This window comes from Felis catus, chromosome A1 (genome assembly GCF_018350175.1).
Source record: "Felis catus isolate Fca126 chromosome A1, F.catus_Fca126_mat1.0, whole genome shotgun sequence".
In the NCBI taxonomy this organism is placed as follows: domain Eukaryota; kingdom Metazoa; phylum Chordata; class Mammalia; order Carnivora; family Felidae; genus Felis; species Felis catus.
The window spans coordinates 134,465,744-134,480,228 of record NC_058368.1 but is presented as its reverse complement, the minus strand read 5'-3'; the positions used below and the strand labels follow the sequence as shown (position 1 = coordinate 134,480,228).

Below are 14,485 nucleotides of genomic sequence, written 5' to 3'. Positions count from 1 at the left end.
CATGCTGTCTCTACCTGTCTCAAAAATAAATAAACGTTAAAAAAATTTTTTTTAAAAAAAAGAAAGTACTTGCTTTTAAAAAATGAGTCAAACGTTATAACCACGTTTCTAGGCTAACCAGTCATTTCAATGCATGGAAGTTTAGAATTAGGAAGAGCCTGTCTTCTAGTGTTAACAGAGCCAAAATCCACCAATTGTATCTGATGCTACTTCCAATCTGTGTCATGTCACTAGCCATGATGACAAGCAGTCCTCCTGCCGTGGGCTGTAACAGAACATTCCCCCAGTGTATTCGCACCTCCTTGTCTTCTTCATCGATAACATGATTCTTGTTATCAAAAAACATTCATTTTGCTTTTTGCTTGAAGGAACACCAAAATAGGCAAAATGTGTGAAGAGCCAAATCCCTGGTCCAAGTGAATTTACAACATTTAAAGATCGCAGCAAGAGGTGGGCAATGCCGAATAAAGCACCGTTCAAATAAGCAATGTCAGAATGACTTCTTAGGCGCCGTTCACAAGATAATCAGAGCCTCAGTGGGAAAACAGGTGAGCCGGTGAGTTCTGTCTTCACTGACCAGTTTGATTCACATAACTGGCATTTATGTGAAAAGCAAAAGGGGCCAAAAAAAAAAAAATCCCTTTCTGATGGAAATTCATAAAGAGCATTAGAGGAGTGACAGAAATGTTAGCAAGTGGAGCTCCTTATCTTGAATAATGGAGTATTTCCTCTTGGTGGAAATCAGCTGTCCTGCCAAGACAACTGAGAGAGGAATTGGGAGGTTTTTACGTGTTATGTAAGCAAGCTTATTTTGGGAGCTTGGGGTACGGTGTGCTGCTGCCTTTAACCACATCTGCTCTCTTCCCATAATGACCCCTTCACTCCTGGGCTGTGTGGAACATGGCCTACGTTAGCCGTGGGTCATTAGGAGGTGGTGAAGCTCCAAAATTATCAAGCTGCTCTGATGATGATGATGTTGAACCCTGCTCAGAAATGAATGTATCGATTCGGAAATTTTAAGACACTACTAGTTAAGCCCATCTATTGTCTCTGGATCCCCATTCTCAAATGTATCTGAAGGGACCTAAATTTACTCAGCTTTTGCTCTGAGGCAAAGTCTCTTTTTTACTTTATTCAGTTCAAGTAAGCATTGCCCAACATTTCTTAATGAATGCATAATGTAAATTCTGTATGCTTCCAACTTAAAAGCCTAAATTTGTAATGATGGCTTTGTGTTTGGGAAGCTCACACATCGCCTTGGATTTTCTCAGCTCTTCTTGGACATACTTCACTCTTCTTCCTGTAGCTCCGCTGCCTACGTCTTTCTAAGTATGTCCCTTCCATCTTCATAAAGCTGGTGCTTGTCTGTTCTCAGTTCTCCTCTTTTAATTGGCCTCACAGTCATTCAAGTGTAATTTTCAAAAATGTAAGAATCACGATTCTCAGGCATACATTAAAACAAACACCTCACAGTCCCTCTACTTAAGTCGTCAATTAATTAACGGAGGACTTGAAAGATGTTCACCCCAGCCCAAAGAGCACTCAAAGGGTTACCTATTTCAAAGAAACAAAGAAATATTAATTAGGGTAGTACTTAGGAATTAGATACAATACTGGTTAACGTGCAACAGGTCTGTAAACCTGCATCACACCAGGGGCCTGTTCACTCCAGGCAGCGAAAAAAATCTCCAGGTTATCCTCTGTCTCTAGAGAACTGTCTGTCATAAAAAGTTATAAAAAGGGAATCTTAGCATGTTACTCAAAGTCCATTCAGTGATACCTTTCCAAATATTGAGTAGTTTTTTAAGGTACTATCTAGACTCTCTCACAGTACAAAAAACCTTGCAAAACAACAAAAACCAAAACAACCCCAAAAACAGTCATACTGGATGTTTCATCTTTAGTCACCTCTTCTCTGACTCTCTCATCCATTTTCACAGCCCGAGTACTAGAAAAAGCTGCCTATTTTCATGGACTTCACTATTTTCACCTCCCATTTCTCTTCAACCCACCTCAGTATTTTTTTCATCTTTTGTTCTGCTTACTCATGACCATTTGTTTCTAGATCTAAGTATTTTTTTTAATCCTTATCCAACCTTTCAGCAGCTTTTGAACTTTTCACAACATACTCTTGGATACATTTTCTTTTTTGGGCTCCTGAGACCTAGTACTCTCTGGACTTTTCCTCCTACTTCTTGAGACACTTCTCTCTGCCTCCTTTGCAGGCTCAGTTCTCTACTAATATGCCATTCTATGCTGGAAGTTCTCTGGGCTGAGTACTAGTCACTCCTCGATTTTTCAATACTAATTTCTTCTTAGATTCCATCCAGGTTAATAAGCTCAAATTGTCCCCATTTGCAAATTAAGTACAAATTGGTAGATCCAGGCTAGATACTTCAGCTCATATATCCTCTGTCTACTTGACATCCTTTCTTCAATTCCCAGAGACATATCAAGCTCATTAGGTATGAACCTGGACTTATGAAATCCACCCCAACATTCCACATGAAAGCTCTTCTTCTTCCAGAGTAATGTATCTCAGTGAATGTCACAAGCAACCAATTACGCAAGCAACGACCCAGGAAGCAATATGGACAGATCCCTTTGGTCAATTCCTGTCCCCTTCAGACCCAGGGGAGATGTCTACCTCCCAGCAGAGAAGCTCTCCCAAGTTCAATCAATGCCTTTTAGAATTTATAATAATCCATCAAAAAATTGTCCAATTACTAAATTCCAGTTAAGCCTAAGAATGGGCCAAATAAATGAAATTTTACTGATATAACTTCGAATATACATCCCAATTCCAGAAGGATGCATATGGGAGTCGGAGTTCCAAGGAGGAAGCAAGTATGTTGGTCCAAAGAAAAGTTAGAGATGTGTCTAGAGGGTAGACACATTGTTGGCTGGGTTCAGTTTGTGCTACTTCTAGTACAGAAAAAAGAGATCAGGATCATGTTCTAAAAAGAGCTGAAGCAAACTTGGAGTGTTTCTTCATTTTTCCTTATTTTTTAAAATGACATTTACTTTTTTATTATGATTGCAAAAATAAATATTCATTATTAACACTCTTGAAATGACTGAAAAATAAACAATGCAAACCGGTCTTAAACCCAACACCCAAATGAAACCATTGTTAACATTTTTTTTACCTGTTATTTAAAAAAATTTTTTTTTTTAACATTTATTTATTTTTGAGACAGACAGACAGAGCATGAACAGAGGAGGGTCAGAGAGAGAGAGGGAGACACAGAATCTGAAACAGGCTCCAGGCTCTGAGCTGTCAGCACAGAGCTCGATGCGGGGCTTGAACCATTGGACCGCGAGATCATGATTTGAGCCGAGGTCGGACATTTAACCAACTGAGCCACCCAAGCACCCCGATTTTAAATACTGCTCTATACTTACATACAATGACATTTAACTACTGTGCATTTATGCATTTTATTAAAAGTAGGTCCAAACTGTATATAATGCTGGAAAAGAAATTTCAGTTTCAAAGAGAGAATATCCTAGTTTTCAGAACTAGTTCATTGTTTAGAGATTTACCCTTTGAAGTTGAGATTTCAATGCCAATTTATACATACCAGACTATCACCTTTAAATGTTTTCCTTTCTGCTTAGCAATCATCTGCTTTCCAGTGTCACTGGGTTCCAGTCAAGAACCACACTTAACACCTGCAACATTGGTTATGATGATAAAGTCCTGCCCAGAAGGAGTTTACCGTCAAAGAGCTGAATATTCACAAGGGAACTGAAGGTGGCCTTGAGACACAACAGCCACATGCTAATAATAAAACATATTGTCTTATTTTATGTATTCTTTCCCCTCAACCATTTACTTTCTTTTATTTTGTGGTGGAGGCAGAAGATGAGATCACAGTGGAAGGAATGGTGAAGGAGACAGGCAGTATGGGCACTAAGGTTCAGATGAACCTCCATCAAGAGAAGCATTTTCTACCCTGTTATGAAATTCCATTGCATGAATGGGTAGCATTGCACAACATGAGATGATCAAAATTATGATGTAGTGAAAACTTGGTTTCCAAATGAGAAAGGCTGAGCCTAAGGAAGAGCACCGTCATCTAGTATTTTATTTTCACCTGTTCTCTCTTGTATTGTCTCTCCGACTCCTAATAGAAATAACAGCTCCTCTTAAATATAGTTTAAGGTCATTTAAAAATAACAGAATACATATATCTCGCAGAATTACTTGATGAAAAACTGATTTATATATTTATTTCTGCCTAAGTGGGAAAATGTGTTAGAAGCCCTTACACTTAAGGATTACTGGTATTGTTATATATTATTATAATAAGGATTATATGGATTGCCAGTACTTCAAGATTTCTACTTCCAGTTCCCTGTTATTAATGAACCCGTGTTCATATACAAAAAGGCGGCACAGTGTATGAGCGACAGTATCAAACTGAGTATTCGTAAATCCTCTGCAAGGAACCGTGTGTTAAACAGGAGCCGATTTCTTGAAAGCGGAAAAACCACCCATACCTGGTAGGCTGAGGAGGAGAAAGTGAATGCTTGAGTCATTGTCATTGTGGCTAGGGAGCCAGCCACGTGCCCAGAGCCTCACTTTACACCTAACCTGAGTGTCCAGGATAAGCCCATTTTGCCTCTGACAAATGTGACAGAGACTGGCTAAGTATTCATCAAACCTTTCTCCAGGGGACACGGCTAGACTCGATTTCCTAGTCTTCCTTGCAACAAGGTGTGATGCTGTGACCGAATTCTTGCCAACAGACCGTGTGTGGATAGAGGTGCCGCAGACCTCGCTCAGGGCTGGCCCCAGGACTCTGCCATTCTGGTTCTTGCTCTTCCCCTTTTGGCTGCATGGGAGCAAAGTATTCTGAACTTGTGCAGATTAGAGGGGCCACAGGAGGAAAGGAGAATGGGTCCCTGAATCACTCCCAGAAAAGAAGTGATTTCATCAGCCAGAAAAGAACCTCAATTTTCTTAAGCTACTAAGATGTTGGGGGCTTAGCGGCTAGGGTTACTTCAACTTAATACAATTATCAAAGTAATATATGCGCTTTTCCAGTACCTGGTTGGTTCAGCATTATCTGCCATAAAGTAACACAGGGTCATTCCTGATAGGGCCCTCCCTTCTCGTCCATCTTTAATTTTACCTCTTCTCCCACTTTGTCTTCCTCTTCTCTAGACAAGTATTTATTGTTCCCTCAACTCAGTATGTATGTAAATTCCCTTTCTTTGTGAATTCCTTTGCCTCTGCCTGGGGTACCTTTCCTCAGGGTATCCATTCTGAAAGGAAAACATGTTTTCCTTCATCTGTAAGGCCACTCAACTATCTTCACCTTCCTTCTTTGCCGCTCACTTCATCCATCCATTTATCCACCTAACTCTTCATTCATGCAAGCATGTACAGAGCATGACAATGTGTCAAGCCCTCAAAAGTGGGTAAAGGTGAATGACGTCCTCTCTCTCCATAGGGAACTCAGGGTTCAGTCTGAGAGGAGAGACCTCTGAGCAGATACCTACAGCAGAACATATAGACTAAACTCTAGAGAAGTTCTGGGTACCAGAGGGACAATGGTGAAAAGAAAGGTTGCATCCTGTCCCAAAGAGCAAGAAGAGGCCTTAATGTATGTTTATCCCTTCCCAGAACATGCTCTCCTGGCTCCGTGCATGACTGTTCCCTCCTCTATCTCCAACCTCAGGTGTTCTCTCAGAACCTCAGGCTTATTTTCACCATACCAATGATCATAAACTGTCTCTATTTTACTCATTGGCACGTTTGTTTGCTTTCCTGCCCATCTCACTCATTAGGAGCTAAGAACCCTGGGGACAGGATGCAACCTTTCTTTTCACCATTGTCCCTCTGGATCTAGCACAGTGACTGGTACACTGAAGGTGTTCAATAAATGCTTGTTGAGTGAATGAATGAATGAATGGATACGTACAGCCAACCTGCCTGCGAATAAGCTAGTAAGAAGACTTTCTTGAAGGAGTTGATGCCTGATCCAAATTGTAAAGGATAAGTAGCAATTTGCCTGGAAAACACAACTAGGGGAATTCCAGGTAGATGGGAAGGGATTAAAAAGAGAAAACATGGCCAACGTTTGTGGATGCCAGTGTCATGTTAGTGTCGCTAGAGCAAAAGTGGTTAAGAGCGATGGAAAAGGCTGAAAAATAAACAGTAGGCAAATCACTGCTTCCTCTTCATTCACCCAACAAGCACTTTCTCTGAATTCTGGAAGTGTTTCACACATAAAACTTATGACACCATATTCGTTATGATATTTTTAAACATCTCCGTGGGCTTGAAGGGCAGAAACTGATTCTTACCTTATGTCTTCAGCTCCCAATTTTATCATTGATGTAAATTGTAGGCAACTGAGAACGAAGAGGATTAATTCACAGTATTTTTGGCTGTTCTTAGAACAAAGACAGAGGACACCTAACCCAGAGTCAAAATGTATGCTGACAAAATGGTAGTGTAGAGGAGAAGAAGGGACGATGACGTCCCTTCCCTCTCACAAGGTCAGTGTACAACATAGTTTGGTATCTTTTCTTCCCACAAAGCAAGGTAACAAAACTAAAGTTGATAAAATCTCAAATCTAGAACAGACTTAATTGGAGCACCAGCAGATGCTTACACAAATGTGATGTGTGCAGTGATAAGTTAAAAGACATTACGGTTCAAGAAAACACCCTTACACTGAGTGGAGGAATAGCATAGAAGCAGCCTGAGAGGGGCTCATTTTTGCTTTCAAGAAAAGTAGAAACAAATGCACTTACTGAAAGCTGAGTCTTTAGGACAAAGACAAAAACGGAGCTGCCCCTGGAATAGACATCTTGAAACTAACAAATACCTCACACCTGTAACCATGTTTTTCCCCCTCCTTTGATTATACAAAATACAATTGTGTGGCCAGTGTAAAACGCGAAGATGAAAAAGGAATTATATAAAAGTCCACTAACCGGCAAGAAACAGTTAATTTGTGTGTGTGTGTGTGTGTGTGTGTGTGTGTGTGTATGTGTGTCCTTCCAGATAGTTTTAAACACACACACATACAGTGAACACACACAAGTAGTTTATAATGGGATTCAAATTATACATGTGGTTTATAATCCACTTTTCTACCTTAATATTTCAGATACCTTTTATACTAATGCTTTCATATATTTATTTTACAATTTTGCATAGGATACAGCCCAGTGTATGAATATTCCATGATGTATTTAAATGTTAATCAACAAATTCTTATTGGCTCTAACTCTATGTCAGCAGCTGTTCTAGATTATCAAATACACCAGGAGATAAAAGAGAATACTTGCAATCAAATTATTTACCTTTAACTTCAAGTAAGATAAATAAGATAAATTCAGGTATTGGCAAATACTACAGAGAAGAAAAAAGACAGTAATGTACTAAAGAGTGACGAAGGTTAGCTTGATTTCCAGGGATGAGGTAAACGAGTCTAAAAATAACCTCTTTTTATAACCTCAACACACATACACAGTCTAGAAAGAGTACAGATTTTCCCCCCTTTGGGGCACGCATAGCCAAACTAGCAAGGCCATAAGGAAAACCCCTGGACACAAAATATAAAAAGCAAACAATTATTTAGAGTAAGACCAGCACTGAATCTCCCTGAGGCCGGCTACCAATATGGCGTTTCAATGGCTTCACCAGGTAGAGGAGACAAAGACTGAGGAGCCTGTAGGAGGAGCAGCCAGGGAACTGAAAAGCGGCACAAACTCAGGGCCACTGAAGTACTACCAACTCACTGAAAGGATGGGATAGGAAACATTCCACCTACCTTCTGAAGGAGGTGACGAAAGAACTTCTGTCTTGGCTTTAAATCCAGAAGGAAGCAGAAAATGGTCTCTCCCGAGAATTCATCACCACAGCTCTGCCCTTGTGTGGATTTGAGCTTTAAATGTGTACCACCTGCATGAGCTGGGAAACCCTAAACCGAGAAATTAACCCAGGACGGTCAGTGCCCTGGGCACCTGGCCAAAACCAGAGAAAAATCCTCTGCTCAGTCTGAATTGAGGCCCTCCTGAATTCCAGCAGATTTAGGTTGCTCAAATAGCTCAGATATATTGAAAGACATATGAGAAACATCAGGAGAGGAAGATATGTGAAATCCAAGGGACATTTACAGCTGTAAAGGCTTGTCAAAGAAATGGAAAAACACTAGTAGAGATCTGTGCATCCAACTTAAGTGGCAGGAAGAAGGAAAGAAGGAAAAAAAGGAATGAAATCAACCAGAGAAATAGAAAACAAAGATTATACCAGATAATGGGGTTTTTAAGGACTAATTACAGGGACAAATTATGCAAGGATGATCAATAAAAAAGAAGAGAAGTTGTTAAAGAAAAAGTCAGAAGTGAAAGGGCTAGAATACTGATAGCTAGAAGCTAAAAATATGTTAATATAACCAGTGAATTTGTGTATGCCAATACATTTGACAACTTAGGAAAATGAATAATTATCTTCAAAGCCAAAGCTGAAAACTATTTATAGACTAGGGACCTGAATAGATCTCTGATCATTCCAAAAACTGGATCAGTACTTACAAATCTACCCACCAAACAAACAATACCCACATGCTTGGGGGCTCCCTCCTCTAGGACCAAGCCTCTGTGAGGTGCTCTGTCTTAGTGGAAATTCCAGTGGTGAGGAGTGAGCTATGCAAAAATCTGGAAAATAACATCCAAATGTAAGGAATATCAAGTGCAAAGTGTCTAAGAGAGAGAGAGAGAGAGAGAGAGAATGAAAAGGCAGAAATAAACTAAAAGGGGTCATACTTGTAAACAGCTGTAACATACTAAATTCTACTCTGTGCCAGTGACAGAGCTCAGAGCTTTATGCACATGATTTCCAGTCCTCAAACATTCCCATTTTATAGAAAAGGCAAAGGAGGTTCGCTGAGGTTGTATTGTGTGGCCCAGAGACACAGAGCTAGTGAATGGTGGATCCTCCACTTGAAACCAGTCTGAACATCTGAATTTCCATCCACTCATGCTGTGCCTAGGGAGAAAGGGCTCCAAACAAACGCCACCTCCCATGATGGTTCTCCAAGTGTGGTCCCTGGATCAGCATCACCTGGGAACTTGTTAGAAATGCAAATCCTCAAACTCTTGGCCTCATCCCAGATGTACTGAATCAGAAACTGTGGGGGTGTTCTAATGAGTCCTCCAGGTGATCGAGAAGTTCTGCTCTTGAGCAACTAGACAGGTAGGAGGTTGTCACAAAAATCACAAGGATCTCAGAGGCAGGCAAGCCCGGCTTGAGTCCCAGTTCTGCCACTTTCTAGTATGTGAACTGTATGCGTCACTTAAATTTCTTAGCATCGGCTCTCTTACCTGTTAAATGCGGAGATAATTAACAGCATCCACCTTTAGGTTTTTGTGAGGATTAAGTGGGGTCATGTCAAGACTGGTGCCTGGCACCTAGAAAGTGCTCAATAAATGTTTGCTATCATGAATTTATCTCCCATGCCTGGAGTCTGTACTCCCCCATAACCTTTCCACTCTCTACCCTCATGGTCCCCGAGAGGAGGAGCCAGAAGGATGGAGAAGTCTGAAGCCCACAAAAGCTGCAGGGGTGAGTTCCAGGTGAAAGCTAAGAGGCAGGTGTGCCGGAGCAGTGGCAGTGACCAAGGACAGAAGGGGAGGGCTCAAGCACTGTTACTCTGGAAGCCTGATTGGATCCTGGTGTCTGGTCACATGTAGGGAAGAGCAAAGAGCAAGGAGTCACAGATGACTCTGGGCCTCAAGTTTGGTGGATGGGGCAAGAGTGATTCCAGAGGGAAGATGGAATCTGGAGAAAGACCAGGTCTGGGGTCACAAAAACGGGTTCACATTTGGAAAAGGGAATCTGAAGTACCTGACATGATAGAGAAAGGCATTCTCGAGTCAAGGTGTGGGTGCGTGTGTGTTTGCGCATGAGAGAGAATGAGTGAAAGAGATTAGAACTCTAATGTCAGTTTGACAACCAATGCTCTGAGTCCTTTGTAATTAAAATGGCTGTCCCCTCCCTGTGAGTACCAGTGTGGCAGAGTGGTACTTGCCAGCCAGCAGGCCCTGCTGGAAATGCCACATTCCGCTGATGCACCGCCATCGTGGTCCCTGCTAATGACACAAAGAAATGTCGTTCAGGAGACAGAGTATGTGGGAAGCGAATGAAGCTGTTACTAATGAATAGGCTAATGGGACCCGATGAGCAGTGAAAATCAATGAGGCAAAAACCGCTTGCCTCAAACAAATGAGTGAGGTAAGAATGGACCAGGGCCAAACCACAGTGTATCTCAAGTCCATGCTACAGACTCTGCCACCCAGGGGGACACAATTCATACCGATTGTATACCATCCCTGGCATGGTCAGGGGTCACGGTCGCTGGTGCTTTCTCTTCTATAATGTTAATAGCACGTCTAGGCAGGGCCAGGTACGGGGCAAGACGCTGGGCACGAAGCCAGGAAAAAGGCCTGGTCTCTGCCCCCAGGGAGTCATGCAGTCCTATCTCAAAGATGAATTCTAGCTTGTTCAGCCTATTACATGTAAGTTAGATTCTGCACGTCTCCTTTTCTTCCTCCTCCTTCGTCTAATTAAAACTACCACCCTTATAATCATCACCATATCGCCATCATCAATATTGATACTATTTTATCACTCAATATCACTCACAAACTACCTCCGACATACCTCTCTTGCAAAATCGTAATCCCTGTGCCCAATTAAGGAACTTGATCTGCTGCTCCTATCTGTTGTCCAGACAGCACAGGCTGTGTCCGGGACATCTTGCACCACTTTCTCTAATACTGGTGCACACATGGCACATTTACCTGGGTCTTGGTTTACTCACCTGTAGAAATATGGCCATATCAAAAGCCACTCATGGCACGGGAGTGTTTAGGCTTCTCCATAATTCCATTCCTGATTAACTACTCTAAGTAAAGTGTGCGTGAATGCACGCTTTATATTTTCAAGAAGGCGTTTCCCCACCCAAGGCCATATTCAGCATCAGTGGCCAATTGGCTTGTTTGCATCTGAAGGCTCTACACAAGCCACACAAGGCTGCTATTCCTTCCTTTAACAGAAGCAGCACATAAAAGTCCTTTGGCTGCAGAGGGGTGGCTTCCGCTACGGAAGCCAAGCCGCTCTCCAGTGGCCTTCGTTGTGTTTTTCTGGCCACCACGGGTCCCCTGATTCGTGACCGTCTACTCAGACCTTTGTCAGCCCAAAACACCTCGTCCGTCAGCATCTGTGCCTCCCTGTTGCCGGCACACCGCTTCTCTTGACAACCGGCGTCTCCACGCATCCACAGCTCCGTGTGCCTGCCTGGGGTGCTGACTTCGTTCTTTGACTAAACGTTGACCGGATGGTCCTGGCTCCTAGCGGCTCCTCACACCTGACCCACATCCTGGGAGACGGCTCCCGTTCTCAGACACTTGGCTATTTCAGGTCGGATACTTGGCCCTGTGTCTATGACTCACGGCCTCCCGCCGTCCAGATAACACCATGCAGATAGGATTCTCTGAAATGGTACTTGACTGGCCTGAAAGAGGTTGTTTGCTCAGTCGGATGCCGAAGAGAAGAGACGTCGATTATAATTGCGAAAACTGTATTCATTTCTTGCTATTTGCTGCGTTCTAAAAACCCTGCTGGGAGAGAGGAGAGGAAAGGGTGTGAACTCGCTCAGCCTTCTGATGAAGACTTCGCCTAAAGGAACTTGCTCCAGCTTAGACCTATGCATAAGGCCTAGCAGCTGCTGCCTTTATTATATGTGGTGACTTGGGCTAAACAAAATGAATCAGAACTGCACACTGTAAGCAAGGGATATGATTTCTGTCGTTTTGGGCTGCCAACAAAATGCCAACAAAATTACAAAGTAATAGCTACCACTGTGAAAGAGAATGAGAAATAAACTAAACTTTTTATGCCTAAGGAAAAGCTTTCCATTCCCTCTACTTTTACAGGGCCGTACAAGAGCCTTCTGTGGGTCCTGGCACCAGACATCCCATAAACAATCATTTGCACACGCCAGGAATCCAAATGTGTTCTGTTCCTGGGCTCTGCACCCTTTACCTTGAAAGGAACAGAGAAAGAGTTTTAATCAGATTTATTTTATATACAGCAGTTGCCTCTTTTGTCAGCAAGAAAGAAATCCAGTTAAATGGATATTCTTATAAAGAGCAGCATAAGCATTTTTAAAATTAAATCACACCTTATAAGACTTGGCCTTTCTTCCCCTTTTCCTACTTCCTCCCAAATTCATCGTGCAAACCTGGCAGTGACCTGCCTTACTCATTGTTTGAAGTCCTGGCAGGAACCTGCAGAGAAAGAGGAAAGCTGTTGTCCAATTACGCTGTAGATGGACATTCAATCCCTGTTGAAATTTTTCAAAAAGAAAATTTGCCTCAGGTGGTAATGCAACATTCAACATGTCTCCGTGGTTTTCCCACTTGCTTCAGGATTGAAATCTGTAGGGTCCAGATTTCAGCGCATTGATGGGGGATCCAGGTCTTTACAGAAGGTTGTCTTTCTAGAGCCATGAAGGGTCTACAGACTGGGGAAAAGACCAAACCAGGGCAGAAGGGGAGACAGTAAGGAAATGCATGAGACAATTGCAAATTCATAGATTCAGTTCAATTTAGGAACTGAGGCATTCCCAGATGACAAAACACAGTCTGAGAGTGCCATAGCTCCCTTGGACTGCCATCTACCCTTGGAGAGCCACTGAACTGGCCAGCATTTCAGGCAACTCAAGGGGAGTTTGCTTCGTTAGTTCCGCAAACAATGAGATTAGATTGTAAGCTCCTCCCAGAGAAATAATACATCCTGTACTTTATTTTTGGCACTGGTGCAGGCCCTATAGAAGAGCCTGAATCTCCCTATTTCCACCTGTGAGCTCTTCTTGTTATGTCATGTTTAGTGGTCAGCATAGTGTTCATGTTTGGAAAGGAGCAAGAAGATGAGAAGTTGAGAATAAAATATAAATATCCGTGCACGCTGCAAGGAGGAGCTCAGGATATTTCAGCAAATGATGGTGGTCACTTTCGTTGGGTAGATAACAAACATCTGAACTCTATGGGAAAAATAGAGACTTTTGCAACAGAAAATATGAATCCAATGTCTGGTTCTGTCATTTCCTAGGAGCAAGATTTTGAGCATGTCCCTTAACCTTTCTAAGGTGAGTTTTATTCATCTGTTAAAAATAATACTTGTTTGTCTTCCATTCTTACCTGGTATTTGAGAAGGTCAAAAAAAAGACAATGAAGAGATAATGGAAGGGATTTGTAGATACAATGTAGTGTATAAAATGAATCCATTTATTCAGCAAACATTACTTGACCAAGACGAACTAAGCAGTCCTCAGCCCTCAAAACTCAAATAATCCAATCTAATAATCATCGATATGTGTGCTTGAATATGAGGGAAAGCATACTTCTTGAGCTCTTGGGGTCAAGCATAACTGGTAAACGATGCCAGAGAAGCAATTTTAGCAATAAAGTACATCTCTATGCCATGCCAGATATGTTAAATTCCTCTTAGGTTTAGTATAACAAACCAAGTGTAGGAGTTGGGTGAAGGGTTGGGAAGGTTTCTATAGAGCAAAGGAGAATACCCATTCTGTGGGGCACCCAGTAGGCCATCCCCGTGTAATTCAGATAAAACGCTGAGAGTACACCTCCTATGCTTCTGGTCTATTTTTTAAATATCAACCTTGGTTTTCTCATGATTACTTTCTAGGAAGACCAATAAGGAAACAAAATGAAGGTGAGATTTAAAAACTCCCGTGTTTTCAAAGGAAAATGAGATGGCCTGACAGTTTTCATCTCACCAAAATGATTCTCAGCTCAACTGTGAACATACAGATACATTTTACATTGTCTGTAATGGGACCACTCTAACATCAGTATACAAATGCGTATGGTCAAATTCCCACCTGCTTCATGGAGAACACCAGTCTAACAGAACCCTCTCTACATATTTCCAGGAATCTCTGGGGATGCACTCATATGTGCCTAAATTAGACTTTGCCATTTCTTGCAAATACTGGCCAGAAACAACCAGTGTTCTTGATATCTCAAGTTAAAACTTTATTTATTTATTTATTTATTTATTTATTTATTTATTTATTTATTATTTTTATGTTTATTGATTTTTGAGAGAGAGAGCACACACACATGAGTTGGGGGGCGAGGGCAGAGAAAGAGGGAGACACAGAATCTGAAGCAGGCTCCAGGCTCTGAGCTGTCAGCACAGAGCCCGACGCTGAAGTCAGACGCTTCACTGACTAAACCACCCTCATGCCCCAAACCTTTATTTTTAAAACTGTGTTCTTATCGTGACAGATGCTTCCCCTGAGCTGCAAATCCATGGTGCCCAATGTGGTGAAACCCGAAGATGACAGCTGTGCCTCCAGGTTGGAGATCTTGCCACTGTTCTTGCAGACTGTGATGGAGACACTCCAGTTTTAAGCTCAGGTTGGTGCTGGCG

General features: G+C 42.0%; 1 long non-coding RNA gene across 3 annotated transcripts in view; it reads right to left on the bottom strand.

Moving 5' to 3' along the window:
- Positions 1–14,082, bottom strand: part of LOC123386560 — a 183,069-nt gene extending 168,987 nt beyond the window's left edge. For all 3 annotated transcript variants that reach the window (XR_006600600.1, XR_006600601.1, XR_006600599.1), the window contains exon 1: positions 7,797–14,082. This is a non-coding gene — a long non-coding RNA (uncharacterized LOC123386560). The remainder of the gene's footprint in view (positions 1–7,796) is intronic.
- Positions 14,083–14,485: the final 403 nt, after the last annotated feature.